The sequence below is a fragment of the Tiliqua scincoides genome, chromosome 4, assembly GCF_035046505.1.
Source record: "Tiliqua scincoides isolate rTilSci1 chromosome 4, rTilSci1.hap2, whole genome shotgun sequence".
NCBI classification, from domain to species: domain Eukaryota; kingdom Metazoa; phylum Chordata; class Lepidosauria; order Squamata; family Scincidae; genus Tiliqua; species Tiliqua scincoides.
The window spans coordinates 29,122,518-29,148,075 of record NC_089824.1 but is presented as its reverse complement, the minus strand read 5'-3'; the positions used below and the strand labels follow the sequence as shown (position 1 = coordinate 29,148,075).

Here is a 25,558-nt window from a genome sequence, read left to right as displayed (position 1 = left end):
CTGTGCTTCATTCTAGTGACCCTTCTGCTCCCTGAAATATTAACCTCTGAGGTGCATATACCGTCTTGTTTGCTACCACTTCAGATTTCCTTCCGGTCTCAGGGCCCATTCTAATATTACTGTATTGGTAAGAGCTGGCAATCCATGAGACCAACTGAAGCAGACATCTCAGGCAGCAGATTAGTTGGGCCCATCCCTCTCCACTTACTAGCCTCCACTGCAAAAAGGAAGAGTAGGACTGAGAAGAAGAGGAAATGTGGCAGAGAAGAGAGTGCTGAGCTAGAACAGGAGAGAGTGGGAGGAGTGGAGTGTGGTGTCTCATCAGGTATCATCATGGTGCATCATTTGGCATGCTGCCTCAGGCGGTCTTGAGCACAACCATGGTGGTTGTGAAGGCTTTTTCTGGTTGGCAACCTTCAGTCTCGAAAGACTATGGTATAAGCCTACAGCACCCGGTATTCCCAGGTGGTCTCCCATCCAAGTACTAACCAGGCCTGACCCTGCTTAGCTTCCAAGATCAGATGAGATCAGGCATGTGCAGGGTAACAGTTGCTGCTAGGCTTTTTCTAAGAATTTGAAATGTCCATTGATTAAAGTGGAACTTATGTCCATCGGGCAGCCCAATCCTAACTTGTGCTGGAAAACAGGCAGGCTGGCGTATCCAGTACAAGTTTGGTACCAAAAGCAGCATGGCTCGAGGCAAGGGGAATTGCTTCCCTTACATCGTGTCGCGCTTCAGTGGCCCCAGTGGGTCCACTCAGATCTGAGCCACCTCAGGAGGTGGTGCAGATCGGAGCAGAACAGAGCAGCCAGAGGCTACTACTAGGAATGGGGGTCAGGATCCGGCATAACCACTGGGTCCTGGCCCCGCCTCCCGCTCCCCACCCATCCCCGGTAATGCTCGCCACCTGCCCTTCCCCTGGCCTGGAATGTCTCCCTTCTGCTCCCTCCCCATCCTTCCCATGAGCCCCCCAACCCCTGTGCCAGCCGAGCTTGGCCAGCGCAACTCATTTGTCCTCAGGGGTCCATGGTGGTGCAGGGAGGCCGGTGCACATCCGCGTGCCAGCCTAACTCCCTTCAGAGTGGCGCAAAAGTACTTTAATGGCACTTTTGCGACACTCTTGGGCCAGCGCAAGGGACTTGCACCGGCTCAGCTCCCCTTTAGGATTGTGCCCTAAATATACTTGGGGATTTTACACTTCATAGCCCATGGATGTTTATCAATTAAAGTTTCCTTTTCAGTAAATATTATGCTTAAGAATAAGAATATTTATATGCCACTTTTCAACAAAAAGTAATTTACAGAGCAGTTTACATAGCAAAATAAATCAAGAAATAGCATCCTGTCCCCAGAGGGCTCACAGTCTAAGAAGAGGGCTCAGGAAGGAGCCCTCTACAACAGCCGCTGGAAAAGACTCTATGCTGGGGTGAAGAGGAACAGTTGCTCTCCCTCTGCTAAATATAAGAAGGCACCATTTTCAAAGGAACCTCTTTATCTAATTAACAAGGATTTATCTTGATAATGAAAGTAGAAAATAATGTTGATTTGTTAGTCCTCATGAAAATTCAGAGCAGATAACAACTTGAACACACACAGAGTGCAATGACATTGAGATAACAGGCAATGCACTTTGGTAACCCCTGGCAGCTTGGGTCACAGAAAGAGCAGGACCTTATGACATTTGAAGGTAGCACATGCTGGCATAATTACATTATCTTGGCTTAGTAAGACAATTAAAGGCAGTAACGCAAGAGTGATGCGCATGAAACTCTAGGCGCATGACAGCTGCTGTATGTTGGATAGCATGATGGCTCTGAGCTCACAGCTAGCAGAATAAAACTGTCTGCACACTTCTTCAAATCCACCTTCATAGATGTATGGTAGTGGAATATGTGAAAGGCTAGGTGCCGTGAAAACAGGAATATGTCGCCATGTGCCAACCTAATTGTATAGCCTTGGTTTCTGAATGACTGGAGTCATCTTACACACCCGACAGCCTAATCCTATGCATGTTTACTCAGAAGTAAGTCCCATTGTAGTTAATGGGTCTTACTCCCAGAAGTGTGGATAGGATTGCAGCCTGAGCCAGGTATGTTAGAAAGAATTAGAATTGCCATCAAATGTTGACTAAAGGGGAAATTTGAGGTTAACTTGGAGCACCATATTTCTCAAGAGAAAGAACAAAGAGCTTCTGGGTTTCAGAAAATCCTGAGAGAGACTATGCCACAAATGGGCAAAAAAACTCTAAACAAAACACTACCACAGATAGGAGCAATAAGAAAAATGGTTGGCAACCTTCAGTCTCGAAAGACTATGATATAAGCCTACAGCACCTGGTATTATCAGGCGGTCTCCCATCCAAGTACTAACCAGGCCTGACCCTGCTTAGCTTCCAAGATCAGACAAGGTCGGGCATGTGCAAGTAACAGTCACATGAGAAAGAGCATTCATGCCGTGCCTTCAACTGTGCTTTCAACTGTGGCAAGATCAGTCATAATGCATAAGAACCTGCCGTAGTGCAAAGCTAATGCCTAGCTGTATACACCAAACTTGGCCGCCACCTGTCACATGATGACATTGAATGGGCACACTGACCCTAAGTTCCCTTTCCTTTCCATTTTATAAGGACGGCATTTACCTTAGTTGCTATGGGTGTAAAAGATGAGAAATCCCAGGATTAGTGATGTCATCATAGCCCATCATTACCCATTTTGTAGTATGAATTTGGCATGCCCGTAATGCACATCTGTGTTCTGAACTGAGCACTACTCCTCCTTCCCATCTCTGGTTCTTCTCTGGCATGGTTTGCACATTTTGCTGGATTCTGGGCACTCAGGAATGAAAAAGGGAATTGGTGTGATGTGGTATATGGGCTAAGAGACTGAGCTGCAAACCAAAACTTTCTCTGTGCACTTCTTGTCTCTGCAATGAGCGCACTAGATGGCCTTTGGTAAACATCTCAGCCTCAGTTCAGCAGTTGCAATATTGGGGAGATTAGCATTAACTTGTACTATGGGAGTGTTGTAAGGAATACATGCAAATTATTCGAACAATACTAATGCTAAGTGCTGTTGTCATTGTTGTTTTATGACAACATCTCAGCCTAGTTATAGTCTGCCATTTGAGATCTATCCAAGATCCTGGGAATTGCAGAGTTCTCTCTGTAGGATTCTTACTGTTCCAAGCAACATTGTTTTCTGGAGCTGAGCTGGTGTAATCTGTTTCTTCAGTCGAGGTGTTTCTTCAGCCTGCTAGGTTCTCAGCCTGCTAGCTCCAAGGGCTCCAATGACAATTGGCATAATGACTTTCTTCTCCGAGAGACATCCAAGTTCTACTCGCCAATCTTGATTTCTTGTGATCTCCTTATATTCTTTATCTTCAATTCTGGAGTCACCTGGGTTGATGATGATGATTATGAGGCGCACACACACACACACACACACACACACACACACACACACACACACCCCCAAGTACAGCCCAGTCAGTGTCCATCTTCCCTCCTGTTGGATGCTTTAGAGCAGGGGTGCTCAATAGGTGGATCGCGATCTACCAGTAGATCGCGAGGCAAAATGAGTAGATCGTGGAGTACCGACACCCCCCTTCAGGTGCCTCTGGGAGGAAACGCCGGGAGTAAGGCCCATTGTACTCAATGGGGCTTACTCCCAGGTAACTGTGGCTAGGATTGCAGCCTCACAGCCTAATCCTAGGCATGTCTACTCAGGAGTAAGTCCTGTTATACTCAGTGGGGCTCAAGGTACACCAACATACATTGTACACATAAATGTTATATGTTATGATGACGCAAACATTGTAAAAAAATCTCTGGTAGATCTCCAGGCCTTGCTGGGTTTCAAAGTAGCTCCCGAGCCAAAAAAGTGTGAGCACCCCTGCTTTAGAGCTTGGATGGAGAGGGGGTTCCTTTTTATCCTCCTCCCATAATCAAGCCCCATAAACCACCCCGCCAGTTTGACACCTCACCCTCTTGCTGTCATGTGGCTTTCCCAGGTGCACCTGCTCCAGCTCATTTTTTAGGGCTCTTATCGGTATGCTCTCCTCCTCCAGCAGTGAGGCCAGCAGCCTGTTGGCTACCTTTGCCTGCTCTGGAGGCATGGCAATGTCAGTGCTTGTGTTGGGTGTCGCCTTCCTGGGCAGAGCCCCCTGACTCATGCTCATCGAAGGGCAGCATTCGTGCCACATTATCATCATCATCATCTACTACTACTACTAAAAAGAAAAGTATGGACCAGATGAGCACTATTTGGGACTCATGAGAAGGTTGGAGAAAGGATTCACTGAGGGTAAAACAGAGTCTAAATTGAGCTTGGAATTGGGTTGAAAGATAAAACAAGCTATTTTCCCATTTTTTTTTTTACAAAGGTTTAGCTTGCTAAGCCTAATTCTAAATTGAAAGTGCAGAACAGTGAAGCCAGTGAAGTACATGGTAAGGAGGTGGAATACACTACAGATGTACTATATGGATAAGTTATCTGAGGTCTATTACTATACCCTTTTGTTATAATATTCTCAGTGCTTTCTTCCTAACATAGCCCAGCAATAGGGTGGTCCCTAGAGGCTTCTCAGCATGTCTGTTTACCACCCCCCCCCCCCAAAAAAAATTTGGGGTTAATTCAATCAAGCTGTGTGTTTCCTTTTCCCTTTTTCTTTTCTTCCTTCAAAAAAAAAAAAAGCATGATAATTAGATTTTTCCAGTCTTATCCAATGGTAAAAAATGTTCAACCCATTTCTGCACACAGGAAACCTGGAAGGGGTTCAAGGTTCTTCTTTCAAGTACGATCATCATAATATTCTTATGTCTCTGAGATTTAACATTTCTGATTTTCTCCTCTGCACCTTTTATTGTTCCTATTTACAGTACACCTGAAACACATTGTGGAATTGGCAGGGAGCCCAGATTTTCCATTTAGGAACAGTTTGATGATTTCACTTTTTCTTCCTCTTGTCCTTTAAAAAAGAAAAAAAAAGCACACAGCAGGTGCTCTACATTGTAAACAATGGCAGTTGCCGTAATATTATTAGCTCTTGCATTTTTATTACATTTTGCCTCCCTACATATTTTAAACTTCATAACATGGGAATTTGTTTGTTTGTTTTTTATTTATTTTTATTATTTTTTTGGCATAGGCTCAGCAAGCTTTACTTCATATGGAAGAAGAAGATAGATGCTGGTGAACGCAGTACCTCCTTTTTTATAATTAGAAAACCAAAGACGAAGCTAATCGTTAAAAAAAAAATTCCATTATTTGCTGGCTTTATCGTTATATGTACTGCTGTGCTTCGTGTACCATATGCAAACTGTTTCCACTTGAAGTAAGTATCTCAAAAAACTAATAATTTTAGCAGCATAAATAATGAAAATATTACTCTCTCTTTCCCCGAGATCCATTAGCTCTTTTTCAAAAAAAAAGTGTCTCTGTGCAATGATAATGAAATCAAACAAACCATTATGATTACAACACTATCTCCCATTTAGTTAGTTTTCACAATGCTACATGCAGGGGGAAAAAAGAGCTTGAACACACAGAATCAGACTCTCTTTTTGCATGTCCATTTGGACACAAATAATGCAGATTGAAACAAGCTTCCATGGAGCAGACTTCAATCGCCTTTCACAAACACAGAGATGCAAATTTTGCAAACATCCTCTTTAAAGTTGCCAGCCAGCGACATGTGGAATCGTATGAATTGCACGGGTCTATTTTGCTTAATGAAGATTTCATGAAAGAAAGAAAAAAGAAGGAAGAAAAATATCATGCTATTTTGATGTTTCTACAGCTACAATCTCTTTTGCTAAACTGCATTTTCTGCTACATTTTTTCCAGATCAGTTCATTAAGTCAAAGCCCAACAGAGAACAGATGCAATATAAGAGCAATAAAGGGAAGTAAAAAAAAATAAAAAATTAAAATCCTTTGTTCTCCCTGCAGTACATCCGTAAATCTATTAGCATTATTTTCCTTTCTTCTCTTTTTTGCATCCCAAGCCAGATCTCAAGTTCTCTGAAGCAATTCTTAATCAAGCTCCCCAAAGGCCTAGGACTGCATGCTGCAATTTCTCCCCTGCTCTCAGCACAGATGCTTCAAGCACATTCCATTACACCTACATGCCATTACAGCTAATGGCTTATTCTGATGAAGAAAGCCTGCTTCCTGCTCAGTGCAGTAAAGGGGAAAATAGCCTCCTGTACAGTTCGTACGCTGCAACAATGAAATGTGGGGGCAGGTGGTACAACAGAACTCTCTAATGTTAATTACATACTGTATTACCCCCAAATTTGGCTGGTCATTAATTATGCTAATTTACCTTCCTGAAAATTAGCACCATCCATGTGAGCGTTTTTGAGCCGCTTATAACAAAATGAACTGTGGCACGAGGCTTTGTAAACCGAAGCCTTTTTGAACTGTCCAAATGTGATATGACAACGATTCCTCTTCAGCGAGTGGGATGCGGCGATGTTCCTAGTTAATGAACACAAATAAGGGCTTTGGCAGGGGCTATTCCCGCTCTCCTACTGAAACGTGACTTTGGACCAACCTCCGTGCCTCAGTTTCCCAGGGCTATGTGAAATCCACACTAAAAAAAAAAAAGATTAAATGCCGCATACAGGCAATTAAAATGCTGCCTCAACAAACATGAAATTCTTCACCCTTTTACAAATTATGCAAATTGGGAAATGTGTATAATTCTTTATTTTATATAGTTCTGCCATTTTTTTTTGTTCGGTTTGGCCAGTTGCTTCAGTATCTTGTTGCCAAAAAGGAAGTGCAAGCGACTACGCAAGTCATGGAGATCCCCTTTGTCCGACAACTGGGCGTCTGATTTAGTCATCAGCAGACATTGTTTCACACACTTGCATGACTGCCAATGTATTTTGTCATAAAGATTCTTGAGGAGCTGGGTTCGGTGCCAGGTATTCCACTTTCCATTTTCTTCTGTGCCCCTGTAAAATTGCATCAGTTATAAAGTTCTGCTTCATCTTCAAAGTTGTACAGGTTGGTTTTCCTTAACCATGGGTTTGGGACCAGTGGATTTCACTTACTGCAGATCCTGACCCATGTCTGGAGGGCCTCTCTAAACCTCCTGGATGTGATCAAAAGTAAGAACATAAGAACATAAGAACAGCCCCACTGGATCAGGCCATAGGCTCATCTAGTCCAGCTTCCTGTATCTCACAGCGGCCCACCAAATGCCCCAGGGAGCACACCAGATAACAAGAGACCTCATCCTGGTACCCTCCCTTGCATCTGGCATTCTGACATAACCCATTTCTAAAGTCAGGAGGTTGCGCATACACATCATGGCTTGTACCCCATAATGGATTTTTCCTCCAGAAACTTGTCCAATCCCCTTTTAAAGGCGTCTAGGGTAGACGCCATCACCACATCCTGTGGCAAGGAGTTCCACAGACCGACCACACGCTGAATAAAGAAATATTTTCTTTTGTCTGTCCTAACCCACCCAACACTCAATTTTAGTGGATGTCCCCTGGTTCTGGTATTATGTGAGAGTGTAAAGAGCATCTCCCTATCCACTCTGTCCATCCCCTGCATAATTTTGTACGTCTCAATCATGTCCCCCCTCAGGCGTCTCTTTTCTAGGCTGAAGAGGCCCAAACGCCGTAGCCTTTCCTCATAAGGAAGGTGCCCCAGCCCCGTAATCATCTTAGTCGTTCTCTTTTGCACCTTTTCCATTTCCACTATGTCTTTTTTGAGATGCGGCGACCAGAACTGGACACAATACTCCAGGTGTGGCCTTACCATAGATTTGTACAACGGCATTATAATACTAGCCGTTTTGTTCTCAATACCCTTCCTAATGATCCCAAGCATAGAATTGGCCTTCTTCACTGCCGCCGCACATTGGGTCGACACTTTCATCGACCTGTCCACCACCACCCCAAGATCTCTCTCCTGATCTGTCACAGACAGCTCAGAACCCATCAGCCTATATCTAAAGTTTTGATTTTTTGCCCCAATGTGCATGACTTTACACTTACTGACATTGAAGCGCATCTGCCATTTTGCTGCCCATTCTGCCAGTCTGGAGAGATCCTTCTGGAGCTCCTCACAATCACTTCTGGTCTTCACCACTCAGAAAAGTTTGGTGTCGTCTGCAAACTTAGCCACTTCACTGCTCAACCCTGTCTCCAGGTCATTTATGAAGAGGTTGAAAAGCACCGGTCCCAGGACAGATCCTTGGGGCACACTGCTTTTCACCTCTCTCCATTGTGAAAATTGCCCATTGACACCCACTCTCTGCTTCCTGGCCTCCAACCAGTTCTCAATCCACGAGAGGACCTGTCCTCTAATTCCTTGACTGTGGAGTTTTTTCAGTAGTCTTTGGTGAGGGACCGTGTCAAACGTCTTCTGAAAGTCCAGATATATAATGTCCACGGGTTCTCCCGCATCCACATACCTGTTGACCTTTTCAAAGTGCCTTCTGGTTGCATCCACGAGGTGTTCTGTGGCATGGGGAGGCTGCACACAGCATCCCCACACCTTAGAAGGCCTCCTAGAGGAACCTGAAGAGGACAAGTTTGGCAAAAAAAGAAAAGAAAAACAGAGGTCTGTCTGTACCTCAGAACGTGACTAGAAGGCACTTCTGGCCATGTCCAGAGGTCCTCTGAGGCCCCCTCTGCAGATGTCAATATTCGCTGGTTTGGTATCTGTGGGGGGGGGGGGTCTGGGAATGGATACCCCATGGATACCAAGTTTGAACTTTACTATCATTTAGAGGAGCATTATAGGGCCTTATCCACAAATCCTTTCTCATCTTTGGCAGAAACAAACTTCCTAGTGAAAATGTGAATCCTTTTAGGTTACCTGTTTTATGTGGAAGTGCTCTTGTGCTCACAGAAAGGGAAAAAAATGTATTTAAAATATTTAGGTACATATTTCAACAAAAAGGTTCACAAAGTGGTTTATATCCCAAAAGGAATGTGGACTTAGGTGACAATGGAAGGCTTTGCATGCACACTCAGTTCCACTGCACTCTGGGCACTGTCCTCTTCTCTGGGTGGAATCCACAATTTCCTTTCCTCCAGAGTAAGGAACACGAATGCTACCTGCTGACTCTTCACACGCAGGCACGCCTGTTCAACTGAACATGAAATAAAACATGCATAACATAAATACAGGATATAATGAACAATAAATCTTGTTACATACTTCTAAAGGCCAGGATTTCAAGAACCACATAGCTAGTTCTGTGTGCCCAGGAGGTTGAGTGCCCTTGTATTTCTTGAACAGCAGCCCCCTCTTCATCTCCCCCTCCCCCCGGGCAAATCACTTTTGTAAGTGAGAGGACTTCCAAAGCCTTTTATGTTATAGCAGTGTTCTTCAGCTTTTGGGTTGGGGCCCCAACAGGGTCACAAAGCCTCAGTTATGGGGTTACAACAGCTAATGGGAATGAAAAAGGACCACTGAACGAGAGCACCCCCAGCTGAAGGTGGATGCATCTGGTATATGCTTCTGGGGGGTGCATCAGGTACCAGGAGTCTGTGCCCTAGTCCTGCTCAGGTTCTCAGCAACTGTGCTAAAATAGCTTTAACTAATGCCAGGCTTCACAGTAACTTTTTCTCTTCTTTCTAAGCATATTTGGTTACAGTGAACTGTGCTGGGAGGGCACTACAAGGGTAAGGAGTGGGCAGCAATAGGAGTGGGGTGGGCGGAGAGGGAAGGGGTGCAGGATTGCTAGTGGGGTCCCCAGTCTCATGCATTATTTATTTATTTATTTAGTGACCGGAAAAATGTTGAAATCCACTGAGTTATGGCACGGGTATGTTGTGATCTGCTGCTCAAAGTGTGTGGATGAGCGAATGTTGCCCATTCCATTCCTTTGTTCTACCCCTGGCTTGCTATGACCATAATTCCACTTTTCCTAAAATCTATTTTAACCAGTCAAATTTCTAAGATTATTTCCAGAATTGTACCAATCACAATTTGCCACAGCTTTCATTTTCCTAAAGTCATTTGCATCAGTTTTTTCCTCTAGGCCAGGGGTGTCCAAACATTTTGGCAGGAGGGCCACATCATCCCTCTGACTCTGTGTCGGGGGCCAGGAAAAAAAAAAAAAGAATTAATTTACATTTCCAATTTGAATAAATTTACATAAATGAATATATCAGAGATGGAACTTAGGTGAATGAATGAAGGTCTTGCAATAGGTCAAGGCCTATAAAAGACCTTGCACAAAGCAAGACCAGCCTTTCCTTCACTGCTGCTGCTGCACCACAGACGTGAAACAGCAAGCAGTGGAGGGAGCATTCATCCCACAGCTCACGCAAGAGGTTGAACAGTTGCTCTTATGCTAAGAGCAGTTGTGTTGGGCCAGCGTGGGCTCCAGCAAGTCTCCGGAGGGCCAGAAGCTTATTGGAGACTGGGGGTTCCCGTGGGACAGATTGGGAGTCCCCGAGGGCCGCAAGTGGCCCCCGGGCTGTGGTTTGGACAACCCTGCTCTAGGCTATCAATGCACGATTGTACATCGATAAAACTCTCAGAAAAGCCACCTAAGATGTAATCATATGTAGGATTATTTTTGTGCAGTGTTTTATTGAGTCATATGTGCATTCTTGTACATTAGTAAAACACCACACAGAAGAATGAGGATGGTCAGCCCAATCCTGTCCAGTGCTGAAATAGGCAGGCTGACTGACCTGCAGTGCATGCAGAGAAGGTAGGAGGTGGCCGCCACACAACTCAGAGTAAGGGGATTCATTTCCCCTTCCTCCATGTCATGGGCAGCCACTCCAATGGGACTACTTGGATCTACAACAGTGATTTCCCTGGTGTAGATCCAAACAGCCTGGTATAATGCCAGGCTGCTCAGGAGGGGGGTTAGGATACAACCTTGGTTGCCCAGGTCAGTGCCACCCTCCTCCCAAGACCAGTCTGCCCACTAGTCCACCCTCCCCCACCCTGAAACGCCCCGATCTGCCCTTCCGCCACCCTCCCCAACTCCACCCCCCCCACGGCAGCTGCCCTCGGCTGGCACAAACTCACCATTCACTGGTCTGGATCCAGTGTGGAGGGGCTGGTGTGCACCCCAACACGAGCTTCCCTGACTTTGAGTTCATTGCAAACGTGCCTTATGGCATGTTTTGCAATACTCCTGGGCTTGCGCAAGGGACTTGTGCCGTTAGGTGTGCAGTTTGGATTGCGCTCTCAGTTGTATACACAATACCACCAATTTTGCTTTTTTATCATGTTTTATATACACACAAGTGCACGTGTACATTGCTAGAATACACAAATAGCATATTATGCAGCATAGGCGCAATCATATAACTATGAATCCTCATGCTTCATCAATGTACACATGTGCATTGGTAATGTCAAGGGGGAGAAAATACATCAATAAATGGGCAGCACAATCCTAACTTGCGCTGGAACAGGCAGGCCAATTGGCCTGAGCTGTATCCAGTGCAAGTTTATGGCTGGCTGAGGCTCAGCCCAAAGCAAGTGGAAAAAATTCCCCTTACCCTGGGGAGAGCCACAGCAGCCCCAATGGGGCTACTCGGATCTGCACCACTTCAAGAGGTGGCACAAATCCAGACAGCTCAGGGCTGGCCCAGGCTGCCCAGGAATGGGGCCAGGATCCGGCATAAGTGCCTCACCTCCCGCTCCTCACTCACCCGCCTTCAGGCCTGTCCGCCGCCCACTCTCATCCTGCCCTGGAACACCTCCACCCTGCCTCCTCCACACCCCACCATGCCCCCCCAGACCTCCATGCCAGCCTGGAAAGCTATTTATTCCTCCAGGGTGCAATCCTGAGCTGGTGTTGGGCTGGCGCACGTCTTTGTGCTGGCCTCCCCACCTTGAAAAGAGACACAAATGTGCTTTATGGCACGTTTGCGACCCTCCTGGGCCAGCGCAAGGGCGTTGCACCAACCCAGCACTGGGTCAGGACTGCACCTTGAAGGAAGGAATAATTACAGCAGTCTGTGCATGCACAGCATTCTATATAAAACCTGGAAATTAAAAAAACAAGGGAACTATGGAGATGCATCTCGTTTGCTAAGGAAACAAGTCTAGATAATTCAGAACTCTGAAATCTGGGGAGAAAGTCAGATATGGGGAATTCTACAAATATCTCTCAAGATTACTACATTTCATTGGGCAACTATTTTAAGAATCCAGTTGGGCACCCCAATCCTATGCAATGCTATTGCAATGCATCCTAATGAGCGGATTAGAGCCATCCTCTGAGCGGCCCGCTTGGAGGCAGGCTGTGCAGCATGGCCTTTCCCAGTTTGAAGAGACACTTGGCCAACAGTCTGAGGCAAAGAAGGGAGGCCCATAGCCAGGGAGACAGACCAGGGACAGACTGCACTTGCTCCCAGTGTGGAAGGGATTGTCACTCCCGAATCGGCCTTTTCAGCCACACTAGACGCTGTTCCAGAACCACCTTTCAGAGTGCGATACCATAGTCTTTCGAGACTGAAGGTTGCCAACAACAACAAAAAGCATCCTAATGCAATCCTATGCAACCCAGCTATTTAACTAGAGCAGAACAGAGTAGTCTCAGATAACACCGGCAGATCCAGGATGGGGGTTCAATGCGGTGGAGGCCCTTCACCGTCCTCACCCCCTCCCCACCCTCCCTTCTCCCCAGAACACCCCCTCCCTGCTTTCAGAACACACTCCCATCACTCTCCCCCCACCCTCCACCACAACATTCACTTGCCCCAGCAGCTGACAGGTGAGATTCGGCACCTGTGGGACAGTGTAGGCCTTCCTGCCAGCACCAGTTACTTACTAGTTGTTGGAAAGTACTATGCGGTGCTTTTATGACACCCAGCACTAGCATGGCACTCGCACACCATACGATTAAGCTCAAAGTTATTAAGGCTCTCGGAATAAGATTAAGGGTACAATCCAACTAACTTTACATACTTCTTAGCACCTCGATTTCAATGGGAGAGCAAAGTACCTGCTTGGCAACCCAATGCTAGACCTGCCAGTCTATAGCATGCTGCACCACCAATGGAGTGTGCACGACGTGCTACCGTGGGAGGGGGGACCAGAACAGCCTAGGGGAGACCAGTAAAAATATTTTGTACTTACCTCTCCATAGGCCATCTGGCTATCAATGAGTCTTTTCAGACAATGTCAGCTTGCTGGTGTAAGTCCAAGGACAGTCTGGAAGTGGGTCATCAATACTTCCCTTTTGGATCAATCAGCACGAACAGTGCTTAACCAGCAGGGTTGGTGTGGAACTATACAGGCAATGAGGTGTAACAGAGTGTTGAACTAGAACCTGAGTTCAAATTCCTATTCAACCAAGAAGCTTACTGGGTGGACCAGTCACCATCTCTCAGAGTAACCTAACTTCATAGATTTGTTCTAAAAATAAAAGAGGGGAAGCCTTGAAAGAAGAGTGGGATAACAATGTCATTCAACTAACTACCTGGATTATGACCTCAACTTCCTCCCACAACATGCTAAATTTTGGCAGATAAATTTTGGCAGATACGAGCCCAGTTTACACACACAAGTAGCTAGTTTGTTTGTTTACATGATATACAGTTTGCATGAATAAACTGTAGCCTGAAGCACCAGCTTGCATGACTACAACTGCAGATATTTTTCTAAGCACAGAACTGACCTACACATTACTAGTAAGTGGGTAGAATTGCTTTGGGTTTTCCCTTGCTGCTGTTACACATAGTACAACGTATCACCCCAAATTATTATGCTGTAAGTTTCCCCAGTCTTGTTCCATGTGGGAATGTAGACATGCTCAACATCATAATGTCAAGGCAAGACAAGTTGTACCACAAGCTGTGGAAGTGAACACCACATGGGCAAGTTGCCACATTTGATGCAGTCTTGCGTTTCTTACAAGCTGTGGTTTTACCTACATATACCTCCCTAGACCTTCGACCCAGGGCTTGCGTTCTGGTCCACCAGTTGCGATGGCTTCTATTGTCTTGGGCCAAGAACTCCTTGCTGGAAACATTAGTTGCTTTCAGGTGGGTTCTGAAAACCTGTCTTTTCTGTTCAACTTCTTAATTAGATTTTGATTGTTTCTATTCCTGCTGTTTCATACTTAAAACCTATCACTGCTGGGGTTTTATGCTGCTGTCTTTCTTTTTTCTTTTTGTACAATTGCTTGCATTTTTCTTTTTGGGGGTTTTATTTTTTATTTTTTTTGGATTGTACTGTACTTTGTGTAGAACATATCCGCAAAGCAGTATATAAATACGTTCTATTAAGTAATAAAGAAATAAATTAGCCACTCCTTTCCACATTACTGCAATCATAGAACTGGCTATTTGAGTACATTATCTGAAGATAATAAGAGCTGCTTGTTTATGTAAGCCCATGCACACATAAGGATTTGAAAAGTGGTATAAAAATAGATGGAAATATGTTGGTTTGTACATTGCATTTTGTCTATCCATTATTTTCAATTATTGTATTTTATGGGGAAAAAAACTTTAGAAAAAATGTATAAAATACGATAGCAAAAAAGAATAAGTCCCACTGCATTGGTAGAAGATAATATCACAAACTATGCATAATTTGATCAACTCAACTTTTCTAGAAAATGATCCTTTGTATTGCTTTTATAAGAAGCCTTTAGAAATTGGGCAGTCGGTAACTTCATGTGCACTTGCATATAACAGATCTTTTAATTAATTCTCTATTAAAAATTAATCTAGTTTTTTTCTTCCCACAAAAGCAAAATGATTTTGCCATCTTGAGCGCTGCTGAGTCTGAGATCTGAATCAGATTAGACTTGCATTTCTCGCGAACCATATTCAAGCTCATTTCTGCCCCCACTGAAACCAAAAGAGCTAAAGTACGAAAACAGAAAATGTCCTTTTTTCCTACGTCTGAGAACAATCTTCTATCCCTTCCTCAAGGCTGCTGTTTGCTTCTATGTATCTCCAAGAAGCCATCATCATATTAACAGAGATGGCAATCTGGCAAGGAGGTGCTGATCAAAGATAAATTTCACACTCACACTTCGCATTTTCTAATTACACCATCTGTGTCAGACTCTTCCGTGGCAGTTCTGCCCAATCTGTCAAATGATACGTGCCTATGGGAATGATGAGGAGCTGAGAAAAATCGCCTCCATCTCCCCCACCAGCCGATCCATCACCCCAATTGGAGCTGGAGTGGATATATTCATCTAATTGGGACTGGAATTAGGGTTCCAGGCTGCTTCTAAGATGAGGGGTTTAAGGGGAAAGGCATAATGGCTTGCCCCAGCTTGAATCGCAGTTAAGTGGAGAACAAGCCATAGTGCAATACCAGTATGTAGGGAAAAAAAGAGGAGTGGTTGGGAAGGAATAATGAATAAGAAACAAGAACATCTTGTTTTCTTCTTTTCTTTTGGGCAGTTAGGATGATTAATGAACACTGATGAGAAGCATCCAGCAGACATTGTTACTAAAAGTAAATCTGAGGAGTGGGACTCAACTCTATAACCACAGTCAAGTGCATAGCAATTACCTGTGATTCAGTTCTATTGATTTCGGTACACTGAAAGCCTAGGCCGGATCATGGCCCTTGACACGACATTATTAAACCAATTAAGGATTCTGATGTGATTAATCATCTGGATTTTAAGTGCTGTAACTAAATTGCACACATTTGGAAACTACAAAATCACAATATATTGGTTAAACTGGGAATGGAATAATTTATTTTACGTGCAAGAAAAACTGAATTTAATTTTTAAAAAATCCCGACACTGTTAAAAGGAAAGACTTCTTCAACACTTTCATCCATTTGGACTGGACAACATGCATGACAATAATTTATATTAACATACCCAAGGAAAAAAATAGTTTCGAACCAGTCCGAATGTATGCGATATCCATTTCTAGTGCCATCTCAAGTCTATGGACAAGGAGATGCATATGTACTCGCAAGGAATAGATACGGATGGCACACTGTTGCAAAATATACCTATATTAGTTTTTCTGACAAGTTCGACTGGAGTTGAGGAAGGGGTTGCAATGTTCCGAAAAAACCTCCCACGAAATAGAAAACCATGACAATACACACACAGTTGATATCTGGATATGCCATACCATTGATTTCACTCGCCTCTAGAAAAATGTTCAAGGTCGGCACGATGAGAAGGTTGAAGAAAGAGCAAGGAATCGGGATCATGTAGCCAGGAGATGCAGGTGGACTTATTTGGTCCAGCTTCCAGAAAAGAAACCCATAGACCTAGCATATATGGTGTTAGATCATCTTTCCCTTGCACATGGTGGGTCACCTTATCCTCCTTCTGTAGAGGCATTCCATTGGTGAGACTTTCTAGATACTTCGGTTTTTTGGAGTGCTCATTCTGAAAACGATAGTAATTTCTGGAAGGACAAGCCACTTAGGCCAAATGAAACATTATTAGACAAATTAGGCATGGAACCATAATCCCAAAGACCTCTGCTCCCACCAGAAAATAACCAGCTGCTTCTCACACGCCAAGATTCAGACAAAGGACTCTTTCTCCTTCTGCCCACAACGTAGCCGGGAATGGAGTTATGACCAGAGTTTTCCTAATTTCTTTCTATATGCAGTTTATTGCCCAATCCTATGGGCCATTTTCGACAGCAGATATAGTGATCCATTGTTGTGAGTGACCTGGTAATAGTGCAAATGTAGCACCGCCATCACATGCAATGGAGCCACCTGTTGAAATTGCTGGAAGCTCTGTACACATTCCAGAACCACTTGGATGCTCCCCAATCCAAGTAAGGTGGCAGAGGAAGCAGGTCATGGGAGGTTCAGAGAGGGACTGGGCCAAACCAAGGGTGGATTGAGGGTGAGAGGGGATTGAGACTGGCAGTCACACATGCAAGATCCTGTTTCCTTTTCCTAGCCCAGACTTGCCCCTCTTCCTTTCCTCAGGCTTACACCAGCAAAATAGCTCGTATGGGTCCAAGAAGACCCACTGACAGGTGGCCTACTGGGAACCAGTGTCCTTAATGCAAAGTAGTCATCAGTTCTATCAAAAAGCTTTTGGAGAAGCCAAATATCTCTGAGTCTTCTTACCTGGAAAAGAGGGAGGAGTGCAAACTGAGATTTCTGACATGTGAACATACCTGTACTATTGGGGCAATGGGCCTTTTCTTATTCTTGGAACTCCACCACTTGGCTGACCTTGCCACACCTATAGAACCAGCAATATGTCATCGGTTAACTAGCATCAATATATAGCTTAATGGTATGACATCATGGTTGATAAAAATTATAAGACAATGGAGATGCACACATGCAATTGATAAAATAATCTGGTCAGAGGAACTTCTAAAACAGCTCTCATTGTGAGAAGTTTCACAACTTGAATAATAATCTTCCACCTGTAAACCAAGCACATTTGATGATGCTGAGGTCAATCAAGATACAATAACCATGATGCAATTTGTAAAGAGTCACTTTTCAAAGTATGACTGCAATTTAAACAAAGACAGATGCTGCATTAGAATATGTATGACTGCCAGCCAGTCAGCATATTTATTCACTACAGTTGCATAAACAAATACGTTCTTATGAGTATGTGGTTCAGTCAAGAATCAAATAACTTAGGAGAAACAGAATTAACAGATTGCAATCAGATTTCTAATGGAACGATGGAGCTAGTGATAATGATCAGCCTCAATCAGTGCTAAATACTCAAAATCCTCGATTGGGCCTCAAAAATCATGCACTAGGCTTCCAGCGATGAGGCTTTCAAAGAATGCAGTTGGGAATGCACATAATGTGTTTTTATTTCTGAGATGTGTTTGTTACTGACAATTGTTTCCAACTCATAAAGGAACAAACCCCACTGAGGGCACAATCTGAGGCATGTCTACTCAGAAATAAGTCCTACTGTGTTCAGTGGGGCTTACTCTCAAGAAAGTGTGTACAGGATTGCATCCTGAATGCAGTGGATCTTATGGTGAATGGTGTATATGAATGGGCAATGTGCCCCGCAAATCATAAATGCATAAAACAGGAAAAAAGTAATTGCCTTCCACAGAGGCAGAACAAAAAGAATGAGTCTGAAAAATGTACTTAATTGCAAAATAAAATATTATTGATCACTAGGCTGCCTTGAAAATGTAGTCATTTAATATGTATTTGAATGTATGTTTTTACTGGTAGTGCTTTTTAAACATGAGTATCATGGGCACATAGGAGAAATCAATTAGTATGGGACCCAGAGTAATGGCCAATGGCACAGTTACGCAATTTGGTGGGAAAAGAAAAGGGAAGCATGGGTAAAAGGTGCAACCGAAAAGATTTGTTGTGGCCTTAACAGAATAAAATGGAAAATTAATACTAGTCATCAGTGTGGCATTCTTGGCTTCTGGATCTGAGACCTCTTGCCATCTGAAAATAGTTCCTGGCCTAGTCCATGCTCTCCTGTTAGATATCCAGTACCAAGTACACGTGTTTATTTGTGTTTCTCCTGAACCCCCTGAAACAAAGGCAAATGAAAGATTGACCATGTAACACTGTGCAATGGTAAAACTACCTTTAAAAAAATAGTGGAGGAAGATAACACCTCCTTCTACTAAACCTTCCAAATTAGCCATAACTAACACATATCTGGCTGGCTCAAGCAACCTAGGCTGTCAGGTATCCCAATCCTAACCTTTGCTGGAACAGGCAGGCTGACTGGCCTACTCTGTATCCACTGCAGGTTAGGTGCAGGCTGGAGGTCACCTTGGGGTAAGGGGGTATTTTTCCCCTTACCCCATGTCAAACCCCAGCAACTCCTATGGGGTTACTTGGATTGTGCCAGTTATGTAGCTGGTGCAAATCTGAGCAGCTTGCTTAAGCCTGCTTGGCCCAGGGACAGGGGTTAGGGTTCGGTCTGTGCTGCTGTGGCTAAACCCCTCCCCTCCTGGGTCCCATCAGCCCTCCCCTGCCCCCCAAAAGCCGCATCCATACCCCCAGAATGCCTCCCGCCACCTTCTCGCCCCCTGTGCCGCCTGGAGTTGTACTAATTTGTGCCGGCCTTCATAGGGCTCTGAGCATCCGTAGGGCACATCATTGTATCAGAACAGCCGGCTCATGAATCCTGCAAATGTGCCTTATGGCACAGTTGCGACACTCCTGAGCTGGTGCAGGGAGCCTGCACCGGCATAATGCAATCTCGTCAGGATTATAATGCAGTAATGCAACGTCAGGATTGTGCTATTAGATTGCGATCCGCGGCAGGGAACAAGGAGCCCAGCCCAAGGGAACACCCAGAGGACTGCCCTGGGAGGGCGAGGAGCCACCCAGGGAGGGTAAGGCCCCATGGCCACGAATGCAGCCAGCCTACTCACCCACTGGGCAGGGCAGAAGCTTCCCAAGAGACAGGGCAGCCCAGCTGCAGCTACCCCTAAGTGGGGCGGGGCCTGCAATAGGAGGACCTGAGATCTCACGAGATCTCACCCCCTGGCGAGATCAGGAAGAGGCGGGGCTGGAAGGGCTGCCCAGGAGGATAAGAAGAGACCAGGCAGCCACAGGGGGAGGAAGCACCTTCCTGAGCTCCAGCAGGGAGAAAAGGGAAAAGGCAGAGGAGAGGAGGAAGGCCAGGCCCCTTGCAACTGGGAGGCAGACAGCCTGGAGGCTGCCACAGGCCGGCCGAGGCCAGGGACTACAGCCCAAAGAGGGGAGAACCCCCCCACAGGAGAACCCCCACAGGAGGGGATCCCAGGAGCGTATCTAGCCTGATCCCACTTACCTGGGGGGAGGACTATTCCCCACCTAGCTGGACCAGGAATCTGGTGACCACTGGGTCAGAAACCACCTGGGGAACTGAGAAGGGGACAAGCACACAATCCCGACCCCCCCCCCCCAAGACAACTCCTGTTCTAAGGAGGCTGCCCTGGCGTACGGACCTTCCAGAGGGGAGGACAACTTACCCGGCCCAACTCGTGGTGAGGATTACTGGAGAGGGGACCCTTGAGGTAAGTGGTCCCCCTTTCTTGGGGATGGTTATGGACTTTGGCATTGTATGGGGAATGCCCTGAGAGTTCCTGTGATGAAACAGGGACCCATAGATGAATGTAAAAATCTCAAATAAAGTAAAAAAAGTCAACAAACCCCTTTTTGCGGCTCCCCGTTCTTTGCGCCGGTCAGGGAGAGACTGGGCGGGCTTGGACCGCACAGCAGACACCACACCCCTTGAGTCCACCCCCAGGATGGACATCACACCAGGACATCACCCTATTCAAAGAACTACACCAATTTTGCTTGCATTAGCCATGTAGTCATTCGTTTTAACAACAGGGATCAATATGTACCGCCGGAGCACTGGGGTACCGCGTGGACTGGGAGACTGAAACAATACTTCGGTTCCACATCCATGTGTCCTTCATGTGTTAAATACTTTGTAATCTTGATTGTGTGTGTGTGTGTGTGAGAGAGGGGGGGGGAAGGCTGCGCATCATGGTTTTCTCAAAGCTACCTAATAAATCTATGGTCAAGTCATCTGTTCTGTCCATCTTTTGATTGCATAGCTGAGCATAATTTCAACATTTCCTGGTGGCATTTAAGGAAATGAATTCATCAGCTCTCTGAAGAAAAATACATTTTCCGGGATGCATAACAGTTTTAGGTTGGGGGAAAATGCAACATCTTTCATTGTAAATGCATTTCAAATGAAGAGAAAATGTCAAACAGTCCAAGGATTAAGTTGATACAATGATAATACAATTTGAAGACCTAGAAGGGCAGGCTGTGTTATTCCTGTAATTTTCTTCCTGTAAGATTTTTATTAAGGCTATTTATCCTAAACACAAAGGGACATGGGTTATTAATATTGCATGAAGAGCTATGCGATTCATGCATTATTTCCCAGTGTAACTGGGATTTTGATGCTAAAGACAGAGCAGGAATTTTAAATCGTGAATTCCAGATGTCTTCTCAGTAGACCTTTACTACCCAAAGATGCATTATGCATTTAGAGTTTACTACCTGGAGAGAAACGAATTAATATAGGGAATGCACATGTCCAGACTCTGTCAAACTCAGCTGAGGAAAATCGGTTCACTTCACAGCTGGTCCAGAATCCATCACATGTTTACATTTTTGGCAGGGTGTCACCATAGGCATTGTAAATCGTCCATGTGCACTCTACAATTATTTTGTCTGCAGATTTACGCACCTGTGTTGCACATTTCATTACATTTGTTGGCCAGCTTATTGGGATTACACCTCACAGTTACAGAAATGCAATTCAGATTCTTAAGCATGAACAAAAAAATAAAAATTGCCAAGAACAGTCCAAGAAAGTTTTTGGTTGCATCCCTCAAAGAAAATGTGGTGTGCTTCTAAATGTGCTGTTTCCAAAATACCACCAAGTTTGTTAGGATGTACTCCTAAGTAAGCATACATAGGATCACAGTTTAACAAACTGAGCATATTTACTCAGAAGTAGCTTCCAGAGAATTTAATGGGATTTGCTCCAAAGTAAGTGGGCAGAGGAAATAATCATTAGGCTCCAATTCTATTTGTGCTGTCTTGGGAGTGACGCTCACTGATGTAATGGAACTTGCTTCCAAGTAAATATGCATGGAATTGGTCTGTATGTCTCCTACTTGAAATCAATGGGTTTTCTTTCCAGCTAAGTGTATTTAGAGTCAGAACATAAGTAATAAAGTGCGAGCCAGTGCAAGAGCGAATACTATTTGCCCTGTAACAAGATTAGGGGCACAATCCTGGCTCGCCCTTGGGCCTGCGCAAGTCCCTCCTGGCCTGCCTGCTCCAGCACAAGATTGGATTGCACTGCACTGATTCTTCTGAAATTGTCCTCATCCAAATTCTCCCATGTGTTGGCGTTTCAAAGTGTTGTTTCCCAATGTGAAGTGATGCATGATAAATTTATCTTTTTCCCCAGTTTTTAATTCTGAATTTTGTGTACTGTAAAAGAAACATGCATGCAGGATTTGCCACTGCTTTCAGTCAGTTCATGCCCATCTCCCCACATTAGCAATGCATTTGGGTCCACTAATAAAACACTACAAGAAAGCAACCTGAATCTGATTGTAGATATGCATGTTTTCTGTTCATGCTCAGTTTTACTGATGTGCATGTGCACTTCTGCACACTAATAAAATGGTAAAAAGCAAACCTGATGTGATTATATATATGGTGGAATTGAGATTCTTTCTGTGTGGTGTCTGGCATAGGAGTTCATGCATAGGAAAACACTGTACCAAATGCATAGGAGCTCATGCATAGTAAAACGCTGTAGCAAAAATGTATTAGTACATTCATATATATGGTCACATCAAGATTACTTGATAAGATTACTCTTACTTACAAGATATAAAATCCATGTTAGGTTTTAAAAAACTTAACAGCCCAATCCTACACAGGTCTATTCAGAAGAAAGCCTCATTGAGATCACGAGGGCTTACTCCCAGGTAAGTGTGTGTAGAACTGCAGCCTCACAGCCCAATCTTAATGTGGGCTAGCAGGGTGTTTCCGGGCTGGAAGGGTGGAGAGAGGGTGTTGCACCAGCACTGAACAGGATTGGCCTGCCTGTCATCTTGAAACTTCTGCTGTAAGTTCACTGTTCTTAAAAAAAAGTCACACTGCAAGAACATCTAAGGAACTGAAGTTTGCATGATGATGAACAGGTATTGAAGTACAGCAGCATCTCAGGTCTGTCAGCTTTGTAGTTCATACAGGTAAGAATATTTTTTAACCAAGATTATGCACACTTTTTGGAAGTAAGCTCCATTGAGCTCTACTTCTGATTATACATACATAGCATCAGCCTGCCTGTTTATCACTGGGTAGCTTTACAGTCATCTTGAACAATATGTATATTCAATCTTTCCACAAAAAGTGGCAAAATAGAATGGATTCTTAGCCTACAAACCATTCTCCCAGCTACCTGCAATTACCTTACTGCTGGGTGACTTGAGCACTGTATTCTGGCCACACCAACATCACTCAGAAATAATTGCTGTTTGTCTCCAAAGCAGATGGATATTTGAAAAGCTTATTAATTATGATTGGCTACAAACCGAAATCCAGTATCCAATGACCTTTGCTTAAAACCACTCATTTCAATGGGCTTAACTGGGTGCAGGATTACTATTCAATGGTAGTGAAATGTGTTATCTGGTGCAGGGGAATTAAGACAATAACTTTGCAGGGAAACCCCATCAGTTTGGGAACAAGACCAAAATGCATGTGTTTGCAGTACAAATATCTGGCGCCTGGAGTTGTTTCTAACTGTCAATTGTCTCCATAAAAAGTGCAATGGAAAAATTAAAAATTTGTAATTACCAGAGAACAGAGAGAGGGTGCCAAGATCTCCATGAATGGCTTTTTATCTCATTCCCTTAGTGAAAACAGTTAACTAGGCACTGGTGAGCCATTCGGTAACTGCACAACAAAAAAGCTGGCACCCGTGCCAAGCGTGGCATGCCAGATGTGTGGAGAGCTGTATCAGCAGCTCCGACCGAAAGCCATTGCCATTAATCTAGAGACCTCTGGGAGTTTGGGATAGTGTTGTAAAACCCAGGCCCTGCCAAGACTACATCAGATAAAGCCATCAATGCATTGTAAAAAAAGACACAAAACCTATTTCATGGGCTGCACTGATCAAGCAATTACTATCATTGACTACATTAAGCAAAGAAACAGCGGGGTGCCCTATAAAATTGACTGCCAACTTGAATAATCAATAGACTCCATGTAGAGTAAATTAAATAACTGAAAAACTATTTGGAAAAGCCTAAGTTAAAAAGCCAATCAGTAATCCCTCATCCATGGAAAAACAATTCTGCATCCAAGAGATTCTTTAGTTTGCTTGCAGTCTTGACACCAGAAAATGCCGCTATGATGAGGCGGGTAAGCCAAAGTGAATAGATTTTTTTCCCCCATCTCAGCATTGTCTTCATCATAATCATTATTGTTATTAGCTCAATTGGGCATTTAGAACTTGGTCATTTACTGCAGAACATGTTTGAGCCAGAGCTGCCTTGCTCCGAAAGCTCCTCTCTGCTCTTTTGCAAACGTCAATTCATTCAAGACTTCAGTCTCATTTCTTCCTCAGCTCAGAAGTCAAGCTAAAGGGCAGCCCAATCCTAAGGAAATTCCCCTGGGTTGATGCAGCAGTGGTGATGTGTGTTGCATCCTACAGTGGAATTTTGCAGGCTGGAGGTCTCTGTAAGGTAAGGGGGTATTCATCCCCTTGCTCTGGAGAACCCACACAAAGATTCTATTCGGACCTGCACAAGCCATATGGCTGGCTCAAGTCTGTGTCAGTGGATCAAGTCTGTGCTGGCTCAAGCACTTGCGTCAGTGGATCAGGCTCAGGAAGGGGGATAGGATACAACGTAAACTGCTGCCACTGATCCCAGGCCCAATCCATCCACACCCACCCCTGTTTCCAGCCCCTGCGCTGCCTGGTGGGGACTTGCCTTTTCTGGTGCATGCTGCTCCTTGTGCTGGCACCAGCAGGATGTTGCAGGCCTCCTGCCAGTGCTTCTAACTGGTGCACTGTTGCAATCTGCTTTCTGGCACATTTGTGACAGTCTGTGCTGGCAGAGCATGAACTCCACTGGTGCAGAAGGAGGATACGACTGGGCCAAAACCCATTCAGGGAGCAGTAAGAAATTCAGTTTCAGACTGGCTAGTCCACTTCAGATGACATCGTTGCATGTTGACTCATACGCTACCAGCACAGATGCAGCCATGCCAAAAAAGGCACGCAATGCATCCTATTGTTGGAGGGGGGGGGCAACCTGAGGGCAGTAAAGTAAAAATAATTTTACTTTAAAAATAGGTATAAGTTCTGGAACCACTTATGGGTCTCCTAAGACACACACCACCTATTTTGGTTGGTGTTTGGTTGGGCAGTGGAGATTAATGTGAATAGAGCTGTGATCTACCATATACATATGAAATGTAGCAAAAGCTGCCTGGATCCTGTCAACTCACATTTGGGCATGTTGCAAAATTTCATCTAAAATCCCAAGCTAAGGCAATGTTATATATCTGGGACTAAATAGTAAGAGGTTTATGTCATAAATCTGTATCCTGCCCTTCCTTCAAGGGTCATTGGGGAGCATACACGAGGCTTTCCCATTTATTTATCACCTGTGAATAATGAAAGAGCATGACTTCCGCAAACCACCCAATCAGCTTCCTAGCTGAACAAAAATTTGAACCCAGGTTTCTCTGATCTAACTTGAAAACTCTATCCACCATATTGCAATGATGCCTCATTCCATAAGAAACCCAACTAAAACAGACATTTGAGCTATACACTATAGGAACATAAGCAAATACATTATAAATCTGCTTGTCCAGTAATATTATGTCTCTCCCCAATATGGAAAATGGTTAGAATTTTGAAAAGAACTCACAATTCCACCAAAGTTCAGTGTGGGCATTGTTTACTTACACGGGTGTGTGCATTAAGAAAATAAAATCGGTTTTCAAATGAATGATGTATTTGTGTTCAGCTGCAATGGTATTAAAACCTGCACTAAACTGTGGGAGTGCCTGAATTACTTAAAGAGATTTGTAAATCAAAAGACAGTCAAAAAGTCCATTAGATGTTTGAATTTAAT

The 25,558-nt window shown here is 44.3% G+C and overlaps 1 pseudogene; it reads right to left on the bottom strand.

The window, feature by feature from the left end:
* Positions 1 to 440: 440 nt before the first annotated feature.
* Positions 441 to 561, bottom strand: LOC136650418 (5S ribosomal RNA; annotated as a pseudogene).
* Positions 562 to 25,558: the final 24,997 nt, after the last annotated feature.